The sequence below is a fragment of the Rhipicephalus microplus genome, unplaced genomic scaffold, assembly GCF_043290135.1.
Source record: "Rhipicephalus microplus isolate Deutch F79 unplaced genomic scaffold, USDA_Rmic scaffold_23, whole genome shotgun sequence".
Classification (NCBI taxonomy): Eukaryota; Metazoa; Arthropoda; class Arachnida; order Ixodida; family Ixodidae; genus Rhipicephalus; species Rhipicephalus microplus.
This window is the reverse complement of record NW_027464596.1, coordinates 3,393,173-3,415,000: the sequence shown is the minus strand read 5'-3', so window position 1 is coordinate 3,415,000 and position 21,828 is coordinate 3,393,173. Positions and strand designations below refer to the sequence as shown.

At 45.0% G+C, this 21,828-nt stretch overlaps 1 protein-coding gene and 1 long non-coding RNA gene across 2 annotated transcripts in view; one reads left to right on the top strand and one right to left on the bottom strand.

Moving 5' to 3' along the window:
- Nucleotides 1–16,291, bottom strand: part of LOC142786372 (uncharacterized) — a 17,534-nt gene extending 1,243 nt beyond the window's left edge. The window contains exons 1-2 of the long non-coding RNA XR_012889027.1: nt 15,903–16,291; nt 1–825 (exon numbers count right to left, since the gene is read on the bottom strand). The exon at nt 1–825 is cut by the window's left edge and continues 1,243 nt beyond it. This is a non-coding gene — a long non-coding RNA (uncharacterized LOC142786372). The remainder of the gene's footprint in view (nt 826–15,902) is intronic.
- The window catches only part of LOC119169368 (monocarboxylate transporter 9), a 63,201-nt gene continuing 44,581 nt past the window's right edge, over nt 3,209–21,828 (top strand). The window contains exon 1 of the mRNA XM_037420475.2: nt 3,209–3,377. The gene's annotated coding sequence lies outside the window, so the exon portion shown is untranslated. The remainder of the gene's footprint in view (nt 3,378–21,828) is intronic.

Genomic DNA, 21,828 nt, shown 5'->3' with positions numbered 1-21,828 from the left:
CTTTTTATAGTGCAATAAGTGTTGAAATAGATATATAGGGTGGGAAAGACAGATTGTTAATGGATAAAGTAAAGAATACTCCAACACTGAATAACTGGGTATAGTGGTTCTGCCGTTTAGTTGTAAAGGCTCCCCGCCATTTCAGCAGCATTCATGTTTCTGTGGAAGGCTAAATGGCATGTGCTATTCCATTAGGTAATGTTACGCATGTAACCGCAGCACAGTGAGCATGGACGCTGAAAAAGCGGCATCTAAAGAACCTGCTCTGAACTCTCTCGGGGCTACTAATACGAGTATATGCTTGCAAGATTCGCACAACGACATAAATCATAATTTTTTGAAGCTGCAGAGCACCCTGTACGCTATTTTTCGTCGTTCTGCCGTCTTATCACTTTTTTTCTTATGTGTTTTTTAAAGAGAAAAAAAAAGAGAAAAGTGAGCCCCGTAACTGTCTGCATCAGCGTGCGACACCCCAGCTGTAGCTCACAAGGGATGGGTGTGAGGAGGGATTAAAAGGATAGAACTAAAGGTAAAGAGAGAGAGAGGGGGAGAGATGCGCTAGGACAGCGAGAGACGACAAAAGAGAGATAGGAAAGATGGAAACACGGTCACAGGAGTCTGAGGACGGGGCACCACTTGAGAGATCTCTTGTCGGTGACAGGAGATGGCGTAGGGCTAATCCAGCCGGCCAGAGCTGCGCTGACGTCGTCGTAGAGACCGGCGGCAGAAGGTGGCGTAGGACCAACCCAGTCGGCCAGAGCTGCGCTGTCGTCGGAGATCGAGAGGGCACAACCGGTCGGCACGGAATCCAGCGAGCGAGTCCTCCTGTCGTTAAGGAAGGCACGCACTGCTGTTAAGGGAGGCACGCGCTACGCATTTGCAAGACATTACGCGTATTTTGTTGTAGTGGTAGCCGATACAGGTGAAGAACTTTGGCTTATCCCTTAACAATGATTTGGGCCAATCTCCTGCATTAGGTATGAGCCATAAGAGAAGAAGAAAAAAAAGAAGCATTCAGTGACCCCCCTCGTGGCGAAATTCTCTATCACTAATCCATTCATGAAACAGAACGTACCACTGGATGAACACAAATAATTTTTTGTTCCCCTTCTTCATCCCTACTATCTTTCAACTCTGGCATTTATAATCCTCTTGCCCTTTTATTTTTTTATGTACGTTATAAAACATCTGCTTTTTATCTGATTTGTCTTTCTTTTGTATTTAAATTTTACGTTAAGAGGTACAATGTGACAATCCCCCTTGTAAGTATGAGCCAAGATCTTTTAGGCGACAAAACAAAAAAAAATTGCAATGAACGGCTAGTTACAAAATTCGCCAAGTGTGACACCTGGTTGCTATTCTAGTCTTTTGTACCACATTATATTACACATAGTAACGTGGTTCTACATTGCACCTGCACAGGGTGTTTTCACAAAAGAGTTTCTATCACAGGTGTGGCTGTGTGATATATTCTAGGCTGCCGCGGAAAGGACACAGGTTTGGACCAACGTTCGATTCTTATTATTCGTTCTGATTTATTTTTCTTCATTTTTTTCCCTATTTCGAACAAGGGCCGTTACGGACACCAGCAGCGGTGGCGGCGGACAACTATATACGGCGCCGAAAACGGCGCTTGTTGCGATCTTTAAACAGCTTTCACCGTCAAACTCACTGGACAGCCGCTATGCGAGAGGACTCCCGTTACATTAAGAATTAAAAGTATCATTCGAAATTGAAAAGGTTAACGCCGATTCGAGGCGCCTATTCCTACTGCATTTTCAATTATGCGCAAGCGTGTTTCATAATTCACGTAAATTATTAAACGAGAATATTCGCCCATGGTGGCTACTCGAGTGTAGCGTCTGAAAATGCTCTATAAGCAGCAAAGTTTATTATTTGTTTATTTATTATTTAGTTACTATTTATTTATTTATTTATTTATTTATTTATTTATTTACAGAGTACATAATTTGCCATAGAGGAAATATTTAGGGGGTAACAAAAAAAAAACAATCGGTACAAAAGAATTCGTAGCAAAATAGATAAACGCACATACAAAAAAACACCGTCACATTTATCAGAACATAATAATGAATCACAAATACATTTTAATACACACAGAACATACACAATGCAAGAAGAATTTCACAGCATAGAAAAAAAATTATTATTGTTTTATATTAACCAATTCGTCACTTAAGCTGTTCCACTCTCCTATTGTTTTCGGATAGAATGGTCCTACGCTGTGCCAAGTGCTGTCACCGCGTGGGACCATAGCGGTGATTCATGTTGTATTGGCGCCCGAATGTCTGGTCGGCCTCCGCCACTGCGGTATTTTTCAAGTCGATCAACACAAAGGCGCTAACGAAAAAGAGAAAGCAAAACGTAGGTTGGAGATAACACATCAGGCTGACCATATAAAACAATGCAAATGGAGTGATAGAGAGAAAAAAAAACAGGGACACCACTAAAACTGAACAGACAGACAAAAGCGTGGCCCCGAACAAAAAAAAAACTGCACGAACAAATATGTACGACCATAAGCGTTGTTGCCCGAACTGCCGGTTGAACGGACGCAGGCCAGAGGGCGTCGCTGCTGGGAGCAACTATAGTTGGCATGGAGGCCACGCCGACGCTTGTAAGGAATCACTCACGCGAACGGTATACACTCGACCGGCAAGGTCGAGTGTGCGTCGCGCTGGCGGACCAGGTAGCCCCGCGCAAATAAGCGATACACCTGACTGGGACCCGCAGCCTGACTCTTCAGCAAGCACTTACAGCTCGCCCCTTATCTCGTCCGTGGCTCGGCGACGGATTCGCCTGTTTGAGATCGAAAGGGAGAGAGCGCTTATGGCAGACACGAATGCAAAAAAGCGAACTCCCACGAGCTTGAGCAGGCTTTGAACTTCCGGCGCAGTGTAATGTCCTATCGGCGCTCCCCGGACGCCGTGCGCCTCGCGGCCACGAAACGATCTCTCATCGGTCGCGAAGCGCTACAAGCGTGCCGTTCAAAGGAAAAAATTGAGCGGCATTACTTCTTGGTTAAATGAATTAGGCACTCCCGTCAGCAGTACGAACGCACGAAGGAGAGGTCCGGAGACCTTGCTTTATCTATACGTGCACCCAACGTCACCTCTCTCGGCCTGTGTGCGCGTGTCTCGTTGGGAGAGGGGAACGCTGTTCGCAGAAAGGGCGAACACCAAGAGTGTCGAAAAAGAAAACACACCGATAGGAACACACGCGAGTCGGTGGGCTTGGTAAGGGAGAAACGCTCCGACACGAATGTTCGTCTCGCTTTCGTGTGCAATGAGCTTGTGCGTGACCAGCTACCACGCTACGACACGGTGAAACATTGAATACTTCCGCAAGTCATTCCCGTAAGTACAAGTTAAATGCGTATTTTTTCCAATCGCTACTCAAACGCGAGCGTATTTCACGTTCTGTGCTTTCGAAATGACGCCGTAGTTCCATTTCTTTGAGTGCTCACCCAAAGGTCATGGATCCGATACCGCCAGCGACGGTCGCATTTCGATGGCAGTGAAATGCTAGAGCACCGTTTATTGTGTGATTTCGTTTCCTTAAAAGAACAGGTGGCCGAAATATCTGCAGCCTTCTACTGCGCGGCATGCCTCATAATGATGTCAGGGTTTTGTCACGTAAAACGCCAATTATTGTTTTTAATTTGAATCGCTCGAAAGAGGCGCTTCATTCCTTGTATAGAAGGAGCATAAGTTTTGTTCGTCATACCAAGACTCCGCCTTGCGTAACCCAAGATGCACCGTCGTTTCCACAGTTATTTTGTTCTTGCAACTAAAACAGGCTTATAAGCCGTATTCATTTCCCGCATCACGTATTTGCTTCCGCAGATGCTACGCGGCCATATTTTCTTTTCCTTTCAAGCCATGCATGATGTCACACTGAGGGAATGGCACTTCTGGCGCCCACGGCGGCGCACTTCAGGATTATGAGGCAGCCAGATCTTATATACGGCGGCTTACTAGAATTTTCTGGCTTTGTGTTCATCTTCCTTTTTTTTTGCTTCTATCAACGCTGCTTCTTAAAAGTAACGATCGCCGCCGTTAATTAGCGCAAAGTAAGAATAACGAAGAAAATATGAAGTTTTGAGTATTTTTTTAGAGCCGATAAGAACACAGACGCAAATAAATTAAAACCTCAGCTGTAATGCCGCTATACCACTCAGTTGTCCATAAAGAATCGGGCGACTGCTCATAAAATATCTTTGGCTTCCCGGGATTTGAACATACGCTAACTGTAAGGCAATTTTATGACAGAGGTGGTTGTAAAAAAAATAACAGTGAATGCCCAAACTGCACTGTCTTGGAGAGAGAGTTCTTCGAGCCAGTTCGTCGCAAATTTTAGGAAATGGCGTAGCGAAAGTTTTCGCTGATGTCTGTGTTACGTGCCTCGTTACCACTCTTGTGATACAGAGCCCTGATCTCATATCTTGGCGTACTGCAAATGGGGAAGCTGCTGAAGCTAGTTGCGGTACAGCTCTAAATGCTCGACACCCGTGTTTTTCAACGGTTGCGCACTGCAACAAGTCTTTCGAACTTGTCTTAACACCAATTAATGCAAGCTTTTCAATGCGGTCAATGTAACAGAGTAGCTGTCACGAGCATTGAACTATTCACTGAAGTTTGTAAATCACACGTCAACAATACAGCGCCACTGTCATTTCGGTATTTTTTACAGAGATTCAAAGCGCGCTGGCTTCATCGTGCTGTCATGGCGTAGAGATGCACATGAGTCACGCGCGCAAGAAATGTTTAGTAACGCTCAGAAAGCAAAGAAGGCCCGAATAGTTGCAACAATATGTTCCGCCCAGTGGGCTGAGCTAGAACAAAAGCGGGACTAGTGGGCTCCACGTTGAGGGGAGCACTAGCTGATATTGCAACTTTCACAAGTAATCAGCCACAAAATTCATTCTCTGCGCTTCTACACCTGCCGTAATACTCCATTGTGGTGCAAGTGTTGACCTGGAAAGGGTAAAAAACGCACGTAACTTCGCATCTGTATAGTTCTTTTAATGCGAAACATTTACGACGTGGGTTCCGTCGACTTAGCGTGCACTACATCAACGCCATACTGTTCGTGGCTGCTTCCCTGAGACTCCTCGAGGTCGTGGTGGTGGTTCCCGCTAAAGTACCATAAGAGAATTGAGACAAGATGCTGCCCCCTCCCCCCTTTTTCTTCTGCAGCTGATATGACGTATGATTAAGACTCCTGAAGAGAAATGTGCCTAGACGGAACGACGAAGGAAGTAGCTGTGGACATTACAACGACGCCGCTTAGTAGCACACATTAATTAATATTGTGCAAGAAGAGGTGTGCGTGGGCGAGAGGTCCAACAAGACGACTCGCATCGCGAAGCGAAGACAGAGAGAGAGAGAGAACATAAAAAGGAAGGCAGGGAGGTTAACCAGGGATGAGCCCCGGTAGGCTACCCTGCACTGGGGAAGGGGAGAGGGGAAGGAAAGTTATGGCATTATAGCATAGTTATTGCTTTAGCGCAGCTCAGTTTGAGCGTAAAGGAAAGATACTATGCAGATAATATGCAGCTGCGCTAAAGCAATATCATTTTGTCATGCATCAACTCGCTCAGTGAGCGGTACTTGTCGATTTTAGTATAGCAGTAGCAAAAGACTTTCATTTCAGCCAAAACTAAAGGCCGAGCATTTCGATCACCTGCGCGACCAGTCGATGCTGTTCTTCCTCACCTTCATTATATGTATGTTTTGGTTTCCACAAAACTAATAGAGATGCGCATAAGGCGAATGGAGGAAATAAGCGGCTTATAACTGGTGGACAAGCCCCCAACACCAGTACAAAGCAAAAAAAATAATGCAGGAGCTGAAGAGCCGAAATAATCTTTCTACAGCAGGTCATATATGTATAATATTTATACTTGATACATAATAAACGAAATACAAGTAAATCTTGTCCCTATACTGTAAAACATTAATGAAGGGATTTTACTTGCACACAAGATAACAAAATCGAAAATGGCATGAGATCAACACGAGAAACGAAATACATTACCAACAATCTGGTCGTTCAGCAAATGAGGTAATCTTGAGGACAACATTTGAGGTCGCTATATATTTAGTACGATAATCTTGTATACTCACAAATATACTGGTTTGCTGTCGCGTATCGCAGGACCAAAATAAAGTTCTTTTCCTTTCTTCCTTTCTTCTAGTAATATAAGTCGCTTCATTCTGCGTCAGATCAGCCATGGGAGCAATGTGCGCGACATTTTTTTTTCTGCAGTAAAAAGATAGAAGCAGCTCAAACGAAAAGTTTTAAAGTAGAATGTACTAAATTAGAAAGGGGCTTATACCCTAGATGTACTTCGGTACTAGTGCACACCAAGTGAGCGTTGTAGGCACATGCGCCAGCAGTTTCGTAGTGTGCTTTTTGTCTGTGATGAGGCGCTGCGGGGAGGTCTTCCTGCCAAACCGTACTCAATAAAGAATTGTATCGGGCCAGTTGGTATGAATTCATCTTGGTAGGAAGCGCAGCCACTTTTACACAGAACAAACAACACAAGCGTTTGTGTTGTGTGTTCTGTGTAACAGTGGCTGCGCTTCTTACCAAGATGGAAACCGTACTCGTTAAGACCCGGGCGTGGTGACACATGTTCTTACTTTTGCTCAGACTTGTGCGCCCTCTGTATGTCGTGAGTTTATCAGCTCCGCTGCTCATTCACAGAATGAAATGGCTCGATTTTTTTTTCTGTTTCATATCTTTTGCGGGAGAGAAGTCGGAAAGGAGTTGCAGGATCTTGCGCAGTCTGACAGTTATCCATTATTTCCTCTTAGCTAATCGAACGACGAACGAAATGCCCCTTTCGGTGATCCTAAAAAGTGGAGAAGAGATTTTAGGCAAATACATATTTTGATCTTTGTGCTCCTATCCCCCTGTCAGTATATGAGCATGCCTGAAAGGTTCAGAAGAGCTATTAAAGTGTTATTGCAGTGCCTATCATTGGTTATTGCGGGGTTCGTGCCTAAATGTCTGAATATTACCCGCCATGGTAGTATACTTTGGCTGTGGCACTCGACTTCCGACCCGCAGGTCGCCAGATCAAATCCCGGCTGCGGTGGAGGCAAAATACTTGAGACCTGTGCGCCTACATTTAGATGCACGTCAAAGAACCCAGATGGTGTAAATACTTGGAGCTCTTCACTACGGCGTCTCTTAATGATGTGGGGGTTTCGAAATGGTGAACGTAACAACTATTGCTAATGGCCTGCATATGCGTATTGCCACGTGGTGTCTTTTTGACGCGATTAATATGGACTATAATTATTTTTGTCTTTCTCCTTCACATGCGTAAAACTGGGCACCTAGTATGATGATGCCTGAGTGATTGTATCGAGTTTTATGCTGCTGACTTGACGTGTTCATGAGAGACACCAGCGTGAATACAAACAGCGCGCAGTGCCAAGCCGCGGGCGTTCTTTCTTATGACACGCGCTGAAGCGGTCGGTGCACCAGTCGGATACCAACGCCGATTTAAGGCGCGCGTTCCGCCCAAACGAAGTGGCTGCCCCAACACCGCTTTGGAATTCCTGCTCTACAAGTGACAACACTACGTGACAGTACACGCACCCATTGTCGACATCAACGCTTATGTGAACCTATTTAGCGTAAAGTCTTGCTATCGAAAGTAGTTTAAGATCTTTATTCATGTTGACGTGAAACACTAACTATTCGAGAAAAGGGAGCTTTACACACAACTTTCGCTACTCTACAGGGTTGAAATTACTCCTCTTGCTGTAACAGACTTTGTGCAAGTAACCGATATAGTGCACTGGGACGCGCCGTAGAGCGTACGCCGTTCGCGGTGACACGACGGGAGTTGTTGGCGAATGTGAAGCCGCGGAGAGCTATTAGAGGAAAAGATAAAGCTGGTGAAGAGAGAAAGAGAAAAGGAAAACTGGACGTGCGCATGACTTCGTAAGGTTTGTAATTTACTTTTAAGGTGGCCACCGGACAAACTGGCTCTATGCGCTTCCACCAGACAAACAGACGCCATCTCTCGGTTCTGGTCTCTTATCGATCCGGCTGTTCCTGCTCTGCCACTCTCATGTTTGTCGAAATGACGTGCACCCACGCGTGTGCCGATTTGGCTGTAGACACTTGACTCACCGTGGTACAGAATAAATGGAAAGACCATGTGCTGTTATAATGGGGCCGGAAAAAGAGGATTTCGCGACTGTGTTACACTGTCCGTGCCCTTGTGCCCCCGTAAATGATAACATTTATTTTATCCTTTCGTAGACACAAGGTCTCACGAGTCTTCATTTTAAATTATTCGCATTTGCGTAAAGCCTTACTGTCCGTGTGTTTACCTTGTTGGGGGCCTGACACTTTGTTTTCACTGCCGATTTGCGCCTAAAACGCCCTTTTATTATGCCTGAAAAAAATAGCGGTGCTTTTACCACGTCACTCAAGACTTGAAATAGCAAATCTGTACGAATCTGAAGTCTAATCCAAATGCTTCTAGATTGCTGCTGCGCACGAACTTGGAAATGCTAGGTTGTTTCGAGGTTGTTGCTAGGCTTTAGCGAAGTGATGCTATGCTGTTTATAGGTAGACCCGCAGTGCAAACAAAGTTCTAGTTAAAGCACAGACAGTAACAGAGTGCAGGACATGCCCCAATGTTGCAGTTCGAGAGACAGAAACTCGCGCGGTAACCTAGCATTCACATAGATGTACTGGCATGTTGTCGTTCGCGCAGAGTTTCCATCGCTTGGGAGAGTTTACGTGGCTGCTGTCGTATTTCCCGTGCCGTATCCTTGTAGGTGTCACTAAAACAGCCTTGTTTACTACTGCTAGATCATGGTGGTTCATGAGAGCTTTTTCTATTACTGATTACAGGTGTATAAAACTTTTATTTGGTGTTTGCTGGTATGTTGCCTTCTTCATTTTCAGCGAACCAGCGGAGAGCTCTTAGGTTTGTCCAAACTCTGTAAGAAATACCTCTTTATGATGATGACAGCTTGTGTACACACTTGGACGCTTCGAAGTTTTTTATGGCCGGTGAAAACAGCTTGGTTGCTAATATCCGGTCCTTGCTCATTCGCATTTTGCTATGATGACTTATGGGCTTCGACTGTTGATCCGGAGCTCGCCGGCTCAACCTCGACTGTGGCGGTTGTATTTCTATGTAGGCGAAACGCTAGAAGCACACGCACTGTGCGATATCTGTGCACCCTAATTGAAGAACGCCAAAAAGTCAAAATATCTAGAATCTTCGACTACGGCATCTATGATAATCACATCGTGGTTTCACCCCGTCAAAGCAACTATGTTTGTTTCATTATTTCGCTAAGTGCAACAAAACTTCCTGCCTAGTGTTTATTAGACTTACTTAGATTGTAAAATGTTACAGACAATGCGCGTACAGCACAAAAATAATATACGAGGTTTGATTGATTGATTGATTTGTGGGGTTTAACGTCCCAAAACCACCATTTGATTATGAGAGACGCCGTAGTGGAGGGCTCCGGAAATTTTGACCACCTGGGGTTCTTTAAGGTGCACCCAAATCTGAGTACACGGGCCTACAACATTTCCGCCTCCATCGGAAATGCAGCCGCCGCAGCCGGGAATCGAACCCGCGACCTGCGGGTCAGCAGCCGAGTACCTTAGCCACTAGACCACCGCGGCGGGGTATATACGAGGTTTATATATTTTCTTAAATGGAAAGTACACTTTAGGCCAACTCCGGGGTTTTGTTGGAGGCCATTAAATCTGGATGAAATTCACTGTTCTGTATGTTCTGTTTGTACGTTTTCGCCATTTATGACAAATTGGAAGCTTGAGAATTCCGCAGTTTTTTTTAAACAAATAATATAGCTTGCCTCGAAGCACTCACCTCGCTTGCCAGAATCAATGGTAACATTGTGCTTGTGACGGTGAGTTTTGCCTCGCGGAAGTCACGAAAGTGACGTGCCACCGCAGCGTGCTATGGATTGTGTGGGTTTGGCCGGCGCTTCCTTGGTTGAGAGTGTGATTTCCTTTAACGTGTTGATGAATGTGCGATATGTGGCAAGTAGTGTTGCGTTGTGAGCCCCACACAATTCGCTATACATTCGCTATAACAATGAAAATGTTTTATCCGATCGGGGTTAACGGCATGTACAGGTAGTGCCATCTGGCAGGCATTAGGAGCAATCACGCACGTTCGGGCAAATGATTACGCCATCCGTAGAAGTTCACTCGGTTGGCTTTCGGTTTCGGTATTACGGTTTTTCAGTATTTGAAAATTATTTTCGGATTCTTTTAGCCTTTCACCTGTCGTGCACGTGGCAAGAGTGTTTCAGGAACATAAATAGCACCATTATCCTGCCATGGTAAAAAAATCGCTGGAGTTTAAGGCCTTACTAAGAAACAGCCAGTTAATCGTGGTTGTGTTCTAGTAACAACGCGACAATTTCAGGAAGAGATAAAAAGGACAGGAAAGAGCGCTCTCCTTTTTGTCTCTTCCTGAAGTTGTCGTGCTGTTACTAGAACACAACCACGATGAACCGACACGCCCAAATTAAGCTCTTGTTGCAGTTGCTTGGCAACTACAAGATAGTTAGACCTTCTCCAACCAATTTTCACTACCGTTCCGATGTCAACAAAACATTTCCAACTTACACTGCGTCTAAAATTGACATAGTCCAGCATCTTCAATAATCAGGCGTGAAATGTGGACTAGGCTAAGATTGAGATATTTCATTCTGGCCTAGTACTGGCGCAAGAGTAGCATAAACGGCAGTGAATCAACAATGCATGAAACAGTAATTTACGAGGAAATTCACATTGTTTTTCCTTTCGTACGAACCGTTCTTTGTTGCATTGGCGAAATGGTGATGGCTAGGCTTCAAAAAGTATTTGTTTTTCGTGGCAACACTCGCACTGTTTCGGACCGTCGGAGGCGTTTTCTTGTTCCTGTAACCTATTGAAAAGCTCTAAAAATTACTCCACGCTTCTTTTCTGTTAGGTGCTTGTATGCCATGCCGGCAAGAATCACTTCTTCAACGAATAGATCTGTTTGCCATATCATCATTTCCGTTGCCTTAATTTCAAACATATTTCTCTGTGCTAAAGATAACTGTGTGGCACAAAACTTGAAAAGAAACAAATAGACACTGTATAGCAGTAGGCATTTCGGCCCCTTATTTATTCGGTTCCAGTTTTATGATAATAACTGATGAGCTTTTACGTCACAAAACGCTGGTTTCCTTATGAGAGACGCTGTAGTATGGAGCTTCAAAGTTTTGACCACCTGGAACTCTTTAACGTGCATCTGAATCTATGAAGACAGAATTCCCCGTACTAGGACTCTTTTACCTGCAAGATATACCAAAACAGTTCTTATAAAATAAAATAGCTAGAAGAGCACGGCTCAATTACATTACTCATAATCACACAACTAAATTGGTCGTATGCTCATAAAACATGCTAAAATATGCCACGCACAGTGCTTTTTTTAGCTTTCATATTATTTGTATACATTTTGCCAAGGCGATAAAAATGAAGAAATGACATTGAAGATTAGCAGAGGCACATGGTTTCCAGAGCCAGCTAATCCAGAAAACGATGATCATACTTTAAGGTGGCGGCGTTCATTCTTGAAGCTTTGCACAAAAGAAGCCATGTAGAAAAGGAGTCTTGCATGTAAGCTGGGTTCCTGTGTTCCTGTGTTTAATAAATTGAACACAGGAACACAGGAACCCAGCTGTTCAATCTAATGAACAGTCGTTCCGCAAAAACACACGCAGCGCGCCCACAATAACAGCTTATGCAACGAAATATGTTCTTCACAGCTACGTCGATAGCTTATCAAGCAGGACTCGCCATCCACGGATTCAGATCAAGAAATATTATGGGTGACAAACACTAGCCGCACCCCCGGCTACAGCGATATTCTGAAGAACTGCGGCGCAGATGGTTACACAATATACGAGCTAAAATGTCTGTCAGACTTGCGTGAATGTCACCGCTAGTCAATATTGTCAAGTTTTTTTTTAACTATGCCACAAATTCTTATAACGCACGGCTCAGTGTAAACACCCGACAAACTATTCCTTTCTCTCGTTATCTTCTTCCACGTAACTGTAAATGGGCCGAAGAACTTTCTCATCAGTTCACTGAACTCACCCCTGAACATGCACTTTCCACATTTTTTCACCCCTCATTCCCCCGCCACGTGCAACAGCCACCTCGAAGAAGTAGAAGACGAGTTTCGGAACAATAGGCCACACCACATTGAGAGCATAGTCTTTAAAAGGCTGCTGACCCATGCACCCAGCAAAGCTTTCAGAAAATCAGAATCTTTTCGTCCATTCAACCACGACCAGGAGGAGTATAAGAGCCGTTGGTTCTCTCGTTAGCCATCGAAATTTGCACAGGACATTCACTTCACGACACTTGGTCTTCTGGTGACTAACGACACGATTCGAGGAATAATATTGATGTTACTTTCCCATTGAGCTGTTTTCTCTTAAAGTGTGGGGTTCATTAGCGTGCATCTAAATCTAAGAACACAGGCCTCAAGAAGATTCGCCTCCATTGAAAATTCAACCGCCGAGTCGGGATTTGATCGCACGACTTCCAGATCAGCAGACGAGCCCGCCATCTAGTAGACCACCGCGACGAGCCCACACTGAGGAATTTCCCGTTTTGATTACTAACGTTTTAAATGTTGAGGTCACTTGAACGTGCTTTGAACTTCCGTAAAGTTTAGCCCAACAATGGTTTCTGGATTCGACTCAATAATAAAAAAGGAAAAGTTCTGATATGGCGGCAAAGTTTGTATACAGCTTGCCATCATACATCATGCGATGTTTTTTAAAACGCTAGGTAATCACCTATGTAGTTGTCTTAGACGCGAAATAGTGTCTGTGCAACACATGTACGGACGATGTCGGTAGTGCAACTGCAATAACTCGAACGAGAAGTATATAGTTACCTTTACTAGGCAAGACAGAACAAAAACTTTAAACTCTGGGCCAACAACCATAGCAGGTGGCCGTATTGTCGGATGGTGAGTTTCGAAGAGAACGTCCCTTATCCATTGAAGGAATTTACCACTTGCCTGAGTTTCTTTTACCAACCGATCAGTGTGCCCTTAAAATCCAAATTTTTCGCCTAATTTTACGCAAATCATGCGACTCCGAAAATACGCCACATCATACCTAAAAAAGCGCCATCTTTTACGTGGGAACAACAATAGAAGGCGGTGAATTATAATACATTGACCCCAAGGAACTACATAAAACAAATAAAACATCATATTGTTGATGCTTCTGCGCTGTGTGCGTCGTGCTTAAGATATTCACTATAACGGGAAAGGTAAAACAAGAAATATTAAATTGCTCAGTTCTAAATATCACGAATAAGTCAGGGATAACGTTGACTATTGTACTGACAATTCATTCTTGTCCAGGGGAATGAAGGCAACTTCCACATACTATGAACATCATGCTGTGGGTGCTTTTGGAAGCATAGTGCTAAAGCCAGAATGGCCTTCGTTCTTTTTGGGATAAGCGGTAAAATCTAGGAGATGCAAATGTTTGGAGTGGGCGTAAGACCTGCCCTATAGCTCTTTTACGGTGCACTTTACCACCGGAACTGAATGCAAACAACGTGCGCTGTTTTCCAAACACTGTTTATCCAGCACAGAAGCTGCGCGATCTAGTTGAACAAATGTACTTGCAGCGCCATCCGCTATGGTCATGCCCGCAACCCGTTTTCAGTCACACGCTTCTCACGAGAAAGCGACACCGAAAAGGGTGCCATGAGATCAACAGATACTGGAAGCCTCGTCGCTTCTCTGTGGCAGGCTCGGAGATAAAGACGCCCCAAAGTCACTGAAGAGGCGCGTCTTGTGAATGGCGAGAACGTGAGCGATTGTAGCACAGATAGATACCGCCATGCCATCGGGGTTTCACGACGCTACCAGCTGTTCTTATTTTTTGTTCGCGTAAACAAGCCTATCGTAACTTTGCAAAGCACTTTAGCCACAGCAGCAAGGGTGACGAGGAAAAAAAATCAAAAGTGTTCGTAAGCTGTACTTCTATCTTACACGTTCCAGCTGAGAACGTCTCGTAAATTGTTGACATCGGCCAACTAGCGTGGTGCTCGGTTACACGCTTTGCACGCAGGTTCACGTGCTTGCATAACCAACGCGCAAAAATTGAGCATAGCCGCAGGCCAAGGCAAGTTGCAGACTGCTGCTAGATCATGTCATGTTAGCTATCATACAGGAAAGAATGGGTGTCACGGACAGCTTCCTTACGGAGTTTCAAGTATAGGGAAGAGCCACGCGTCTAGCATACGGCCTCCGTGTCCGGGGCCTTGAACCACTGAAAGCCCGCTCGACCGACTACTGTTCTCAGAAGTGGGCCATAAAACTGGCGACACGTGCAGCAGTGTCAGTGGTTGTTTTTTTTTTTTAATTTTGTGCATGCATATGCGTGTTGCAAGCAGGAGGGCCCAGTGGACGCCCAAGGAGATCAGTTGACAGCGAACCTCTTGAGCGGTGCGTACGTCCCCTTTCCTTCGTTTTGTTTTAATCACCGGCTTTGTTTCACTTTTTATTTTTCATGACTAGAGCAATCAAGTCGTAGGGACGTCGCGATAAAATAGTGAGCAGAAGGAGACCATGACGTCGCAACCCAATCTATCGCACAGAAATCTTTCAATAGCCGAGTTGTTGATGCTCGTGGTGACTTCTTAGAAACAGCAATAATCATTATCATCAGCCGCCACGCCCTGTCGTCGTCTTCTTTATGTTCGACGTCGCTTCCAGAACACGTGACAATTTCTCAGTTGCGACATTAAACAACCTGATGGACAAGATGACAAATAAAAAGAGAGAAAAGGAGAGCAAAAGGGTGAAATAAAAAAATGAAAATGTTTTGCTAAAAGTTTTATTCCTGTGCAAGGATTGTAATCCGTAAACCACCTATCACAAGGCAATAATGTCTGACACAAGGTCTCCATGGCAATGATTTTTAGATGCGAAACAACTCTGACTAGCCTGTGTAACGCCGTCCCTCTTTCCGCACCGCTCCCCTCGCCACTGGTGGTGGAGCATTGGTAAGTAGCGCACGCCCTCCTAGCAGTGTGCGATGACGTTTCTCTCTCTCACCTGCCGCACGCAAGCCGCGCGTTAGCTCTCTTTCACTTCACCCTCTCCACCACTCGCAAAGTTCGAGCCCACTCTTTACGTGGGTATATCTCACCGGCGCCACCTCTCCATCTGTCGGCGAAAAGAAACCTCGCCTCGAGAATCTCGCGGCGCCGACCATGTAAACAGCGCGCCCCTGCTTACCGTGCGATCGCGAAGACGGGCGAGACGCCGTCACGGCATGCTTCCCGCTAGGGTTAGCGTACCTTTCCCGGCAGTCGCCGGCGTTAAGAAGGTTAGCGAAGCCGATCGCGTTTGCGACTGGCGGCGTCAACTGCGACGAGGCGCGAGCCGGGGAAGCCGATCGCAAGCGTGGTGGTGGTGGTGGTGGTGGTGGTAAAAAACATTTATTTCAGAAAACGTCTACTAGAGAGTGCCGACGTGGCCCATCGGCGTGCTAGAGTGGCAAGACCCTATTCCGGGACGCCAGTGGAGCTGGAAGCTGCCCGTGCGCGCTCCATCAAGGAGCGTTGTGCAGCCAAGGTAGAGCAGCCGAGCAGGTGCTCCTCCCAAACCTCTCTAGTTGGGATAGGAAAAGGGCAAGCGTTGGCAGTGGAATACCAGCGAAACGACGAGGTGTGAGTCAAGAACACTGATTGCGTTCGAGAATACGGACGGCGCGTGGGTAACACCGACGTACGGATGGACGAAAAAAACCTTATTGAAACAAAAAAACCTGCAAAGTTACCTGCCCAGGCTCAGGCCACCGGGACGTTTTGTGGGGTGAGGCGTAGCCTTTCCACCGCTGTTCGGACCCGCTGGATTGCCCACAGTTGGTCGTTGTGACGGATGATGTCGCCCGGTTCGGGTTCTGGGAGCAAGCGGAAAGAACGCAAGAAGGGGAACACGAGGTGGCACAAAAAAACATCTCATTTCCCTGAACGATACGGATATAGCTAGCATCCAGACAAGCAAAACTCCACACTACGTCCCATCGCGGCAACGGCAAACGTGTGTCCCCTTTTCCAAGTCATACGCATATATATGCATGCCCCAATCGAGAAGGACGACTATCAGTCACGCGGTCGCACTATTGTCGCTCACCACGTCCGTCCCTCTTGTCCTTGGTGCAGGCGCCGAACGTCGTTTCACGCATGATGCGAGATGCCCGCCTGTCATTCACTTGGCACACCCACTTCAGGTTGGCTATCAGCTGGTTTATTCAATTTTGAAACAGCCTGACATAAGCTTTTTAGGGCCGAAGCTCTTTATGGCATGGCTTGTGCGTCCCTCGTAGTACGTAACCACCAGTGGCACATACCCGAAATAGCGGTCCTTACGATTTTGACCTCCAAGGTGGTTCCGGTGAGAGATTTCTTCTGTGCGTTGTTGAACGATAAAAAAAGTGCTTAATGCACATGTTAATGGCTGCTAAGGGGGAATGACAGACAGGAGCATTCGGCCTTTAGGTAACGCGCACGCTGTGATCTCCATTAGCAGCTATTTTTTCTTCATAAAACTCACAGGAAAAGGCCGTAAGGAGAAAAAGTAAAGCAGTTTGTGTGCACCTCATGTCAAGCAACCCTGCACAGCAAATCGCCCTCTGCCTTATGTAGGGTTAGTGAAGTGTCACTTGCACAAAAAACACCCTTTTTTATGATAAATGATTCTATAGGAGCTCCTGTCCTACTCTTTCCTAAAATCCTTATCTTTCTGAACAAAGGTTCGCATCTTAAGAACGCATCGCATTGAGCGGGTATATGGTGCGCCCCTTCTGTATTTCTAACTGACAAGGCATGCTCCTTAGTATTCACACATCGGGCCGTTTGTCTTACATAAGACCTTCTACATTGATGTGGTATTTCATAGACCACTTTCGTCGCCCATTTCCGCTTGCTTCATTCCGCACCCATTGCGTAAAGAATCCTTGGCGCCAATCTTAGAGCATAAACCAGCATGCTTTCTAGGTGCCGAAAAAACCACACCAACGCCATGCCTATTTGCCACATTTTTCATGTTGTGACTAACCCTATGCATATATGGCATAACTACGGCCTGTTTTTTTTTTTTTTTTTTTTTTGGCTGGCTGTCAGCACTGGCACCACGTCACCCGTCATTTTTTTTTATTTAGACCAGCGACAAGGAGGAGGAGGAGGAGGATTGAAAAAGGAAGGACGGGGAGGTCAGCCAGTTCTCAGACCGGCTGGCTACCCTTTACTGGGGAAGGGGGTAAGGGGGATAAAAGATGAGAAAAAAGAGACGTTGAAAAAAAAAAGGAGAAGGTCATCAGACGATCCATGACGCTGCTTACAGTCTGTCTCTAAGACCACCTGCCCGCAGAAAGCGCAACAACGCTCTCAATGCCTTGCGTTTAGAGGACCAGCGACAACTCGTCGCCAAGGCCAACAGGGCGGTAGAAGCCAGAGTGTTCCTAGACCAGGGAACCCTCCCACCATAGGATGATACCGTGCATCACTGGGAACACTGTTCCGAAACAAACTCTCCTAGAGGCCAACTCCAGTAATTTTTTGAGGTCAATGGATCTCGATGAAATGTACTGTGTACGTTCATTTTCACGTTTGCCCCATTTAACCAAACTTAAGGCTTTAGAGTTTTGCAGGTTCTTTTCAATTAAATATTGTAGCTTGCCTCCAAACGCTCACTTTGCCTGCCATAATTAATGGCAACACTGTGCGTATGACGTTAATTTTTGCAATGTGGAAGTGGCGAAACTGGTGTGTCACTGCAGCGTCTTCTTGTCTGCTGTGAATTGTGTGAGTTTAGCTGGCGCTTTCTTGGTTGAGCTGCGATTTCCTTCTCTATGCGGGACGGCGTGTGATGCATAGCAAATGATGTTGAGGAGTAGTACTCACATTATTTGCTAGATAGCTGCGATACTGAGACAGACAGGCTAATAAATCAGATTCTACAACCATTTCCACATACAAATATCCCGAGCATCATGTCATACATGATTCAGTAGTTTTCGAGAGCATATATTTAGGGTGTCTTTGGAGCGCAATTTTCTGTTGTGAAACTCAAAGTGATGCGATGATCCCCATGCTACCGTCTACTAAATAGGTTATTTTGCCCTGATTTTATGAGTAATGCGCCATTAGCAAGCTCAAGTAAAATTGAAATATCATGAACGAGTGAGCCATGTAGTGTCTAGCGGCAGTCTGTTTCAGCTAGTGCCACAATTAGAACAAAAGTATTCCTAATTAATACCTGATCTTTTGCTGTTTTTATTTTACTTCATAGGCAAATAAAACGTAAAAAAATACTTAATACAAATTTTTCCAAGTTACAGAGTGCCCTTTCAGAAAATCCAGATGAAAACCATGGCCTTCCCCAAGTCTTAAATTTATAAAAGCAGTAGCGCAAGCACAAACAAGGTGCAGCTCCACGCACCTCTGCGGGAACTTGACGGTTTTCATACGACTTTAGCATGTCACTCTACAGCTTAAGCTCCTTAAAACGTTTCTTTACTCTGGTTGTATCTTTTTTCAAGTGTGTTAGAATTCACACAACTCTGCTAGCATTTATGTATCAGCTGCCCATTTACTACCGACAAAACTAGTCAGCGCAAAAAAAGTTTAAGTACAGGGGGAAGAAAACAGACATGACGCCCATCTGTTTTCAAAAGACGCATGCCCACCTGCATAAAACAGCATATACGCAATCGTGGTGCCACACCTCATGGCGCAGTTAGACAATAAACACGCCGAAGGAATGACGGAGTCGATCGGCGACGTAGCATTTCCGGTTGTATTTTGTAGAGCGGTACGACTGTTCTCGGGACCCGGTGGCCTTGTCACTTGTATGGCGAGTAAAAAAAACGCCTACCCGAAGATATCACGACGTCGAACACGCCAAAGGAGCCGCAAACAAAAGAACTTCTTGTTTGCAATTTGTTTGGAGGTGAAACCATGCCAGAGCAAGAACCAGTACACAATGAATGCAGCCGATGACTTTCGCTCAAGGAAGTACAGTCGCATCATGAAGAAAGCACCACGTCGCTTCACAAAACGCGGGTCATAACACAATCTCGGGACGGCATTATGCTCTCCCATAGTAGAGTACTATGTACTCTAAATCGTTAAACACTTTTTCTAAACACATAATTGGGCAATGTGTTGCGCATATCAAGCGAAATTCTGCGTGGTTGGAGCAGTAAGCGAAGGACTTGTCGTATTCAATCACTTCTTTAAAGATTGACGTCTTTTTGTTCTTTTCCTTCACACGTTGGCTTATAATTATAACTCACGAGAATAAGCCATGGGAACAGCTAAATTTCAAAGTAGCCGAAATGATTGCCTCAGCGAACGATTACACAGGCACAATAATCACGAACAATTCTCGCGCCTTAGTAAAGTAAGGAGGGCTGTTTTTTCTGCAGTGTCCCCTATGAAATAACTTATTTGTCAATTTCTTCATACAGATAGCCTGTATGGCTTCGTGATACTGAACAAGGACCCACCAAAAATATTGTGGAAAATCATTCGCCCGCATGTTCTGCGAATCAAGTTCACTTTGGAATCGCGATGACATAGACAGAGTAAAATCTACTGGATAAACAAAATACTTCAAATTGTGTGAGTGGTTATTGTGCGCTGTGATACTTACGTCCATGGTTGTCATGCCGGCCAACATTTATTTGGGAGCTATTTCTTTTTTAGGCCAGACTTCGCGTCATTACGTGTGGCCAATGGGCACAGCGGTTTATTTATTCGATGAAAGCGCACGCCAAGGCAATGAGTGAGAATTCATTGCCTTGGCGTGACCAGTTATAATAACAAATTTTATTGGTAATTATTCGTCAACATTTTTTATTACATATACCATCAAATTCATAGTAAGTTTCCCAAACCTAGAACACAATAGTAGTGTTGTTAAAAACATTGGTGAAATAAACAAGATGTTTAAAAAATTTGTTTGGTTTTCGCTTGCTATTTTTTATGTTTGCAATTTTTTTCCAGCTGACTCGATCACAGTGGTACTTACAGTAAATTCCCTCTCTCATAACAAGAAAAGTGCTTCGTACGTAACCTTGCACTGTCGCCCCTTTAACTACGCACGGCAAGAGCTTAAACGCTGCAGGTCAGCAGAAAGGAGACAGAGGTCTCCTTGACGTTCGATTTGATGTTTTCTCTTTGCATTTGACCTTATTGTCACTGACATGATTAGGCTATTGCTAGAATCGGCGAACAAACACGCTCTTTAATTAGGCAAACAAGAATGGTAAATAACAAATAATAGCATTGCAGTACACATACATAGAATTGTGATTTATATGGACAGCATCGCAATAATCAATGCACTTTAATGTAGCACCCCTGAAACATTGTAACGATTGTATACGTTACGCTTTTGATATGAGCGTGCTTTTGCACTGCTCGACACCCGTCTCCTTTAGTCTCACACTTGTTTCACTCACCCGCTGTACGATATTGGAAATACTGGCTAGCGTCGTTGTGTACCTCTTTTTCTGCGCTTAAATAAAAGGAATAAATGCGCAAATAACTAAAAACTATACTCGGTGTGAACGGTTTCCTTCAGCACTCTCACTAAGAAATGTTTCCATACGAAGAGCACGTGAACACTATGCGACAATAAAGGTAAAATTGCGGAATGAACATGTCTTTCAAATCGAAAACTATTGGTACATCTATCCGAAAATGATGACCCACTGCAGTTCAGCATCAATTCCGCGCTAATAAAACCAATGACTCTCAGCTGGCAAAAACATACAAAAATGTAACAAACTCCCGCTCACCTCTGCGGTTCATTGTGCTTCCTAAGTTCAAGGTGCAAACTAGACAAATGCCAGTCTGGTAGACGATCTCATGCCAAGCGGTATGCAAGTCGGGGCTTCTACCACAATTTGTTTTAGGGGCGAAGCTTCCTATAACGGCACGCGTTCGTCCTCGTAACCGTTGTAGTGTGTAACAAGTATAACATTCGACCTCTAAGATGGTGCCGGTGAGAAATTTTTTCTGTGCATTGTTGAACAATAAGAAATAATGCTCAGTGTACATGCCAATGGCTGCTAATGGGGAGTGAGAGACAGGAGCATTCGGCTTTTAGTTAATGCGCACGCTGCCATCCCCAAAAGCAGCCATTGGCATGTACATTGAGAACTATCTGACAAGAAAGGGTTGCTACGTTATACTCGCTGGGTGTAACCTCCTCAGTTTTAGAAAGGTTTAGCGAGCGTTGAGCCGCAGTGCCATAAATAAAATGAACTAGTATATACCATGAACTCGAGGTGGTTAAAGGTGGGAAGTAGACCCGAAGCGCAAGCAGTGAGAAAGTGTGCGTGTGCCACCTCTCGTTTAGTCTTTGGAATGTCCGCTGGATGGCGGTGCTTTTATATGGGGAATATATGATGAAAAGATGCGAGATGGTGGTACTTGGAGTGTTGAATAGATGGACGAACGGACACACAGATACATGGATGGACACATGAACGGACGAAGGGACGGATGCATGGACGAACGCAGGGACAGACGCATGAACAGACGCACGCAAGGACGGGCGGATGGATGCATGGACGGTCACACAGATGGACGCATGGACGCACGGAAGCAAAAACTAATGAACGGACGAATGCTTCACCCCACTCTTCATCATTCACTCTGTGGATATGCTGCCATTTTTTTTAAATGCGAAGC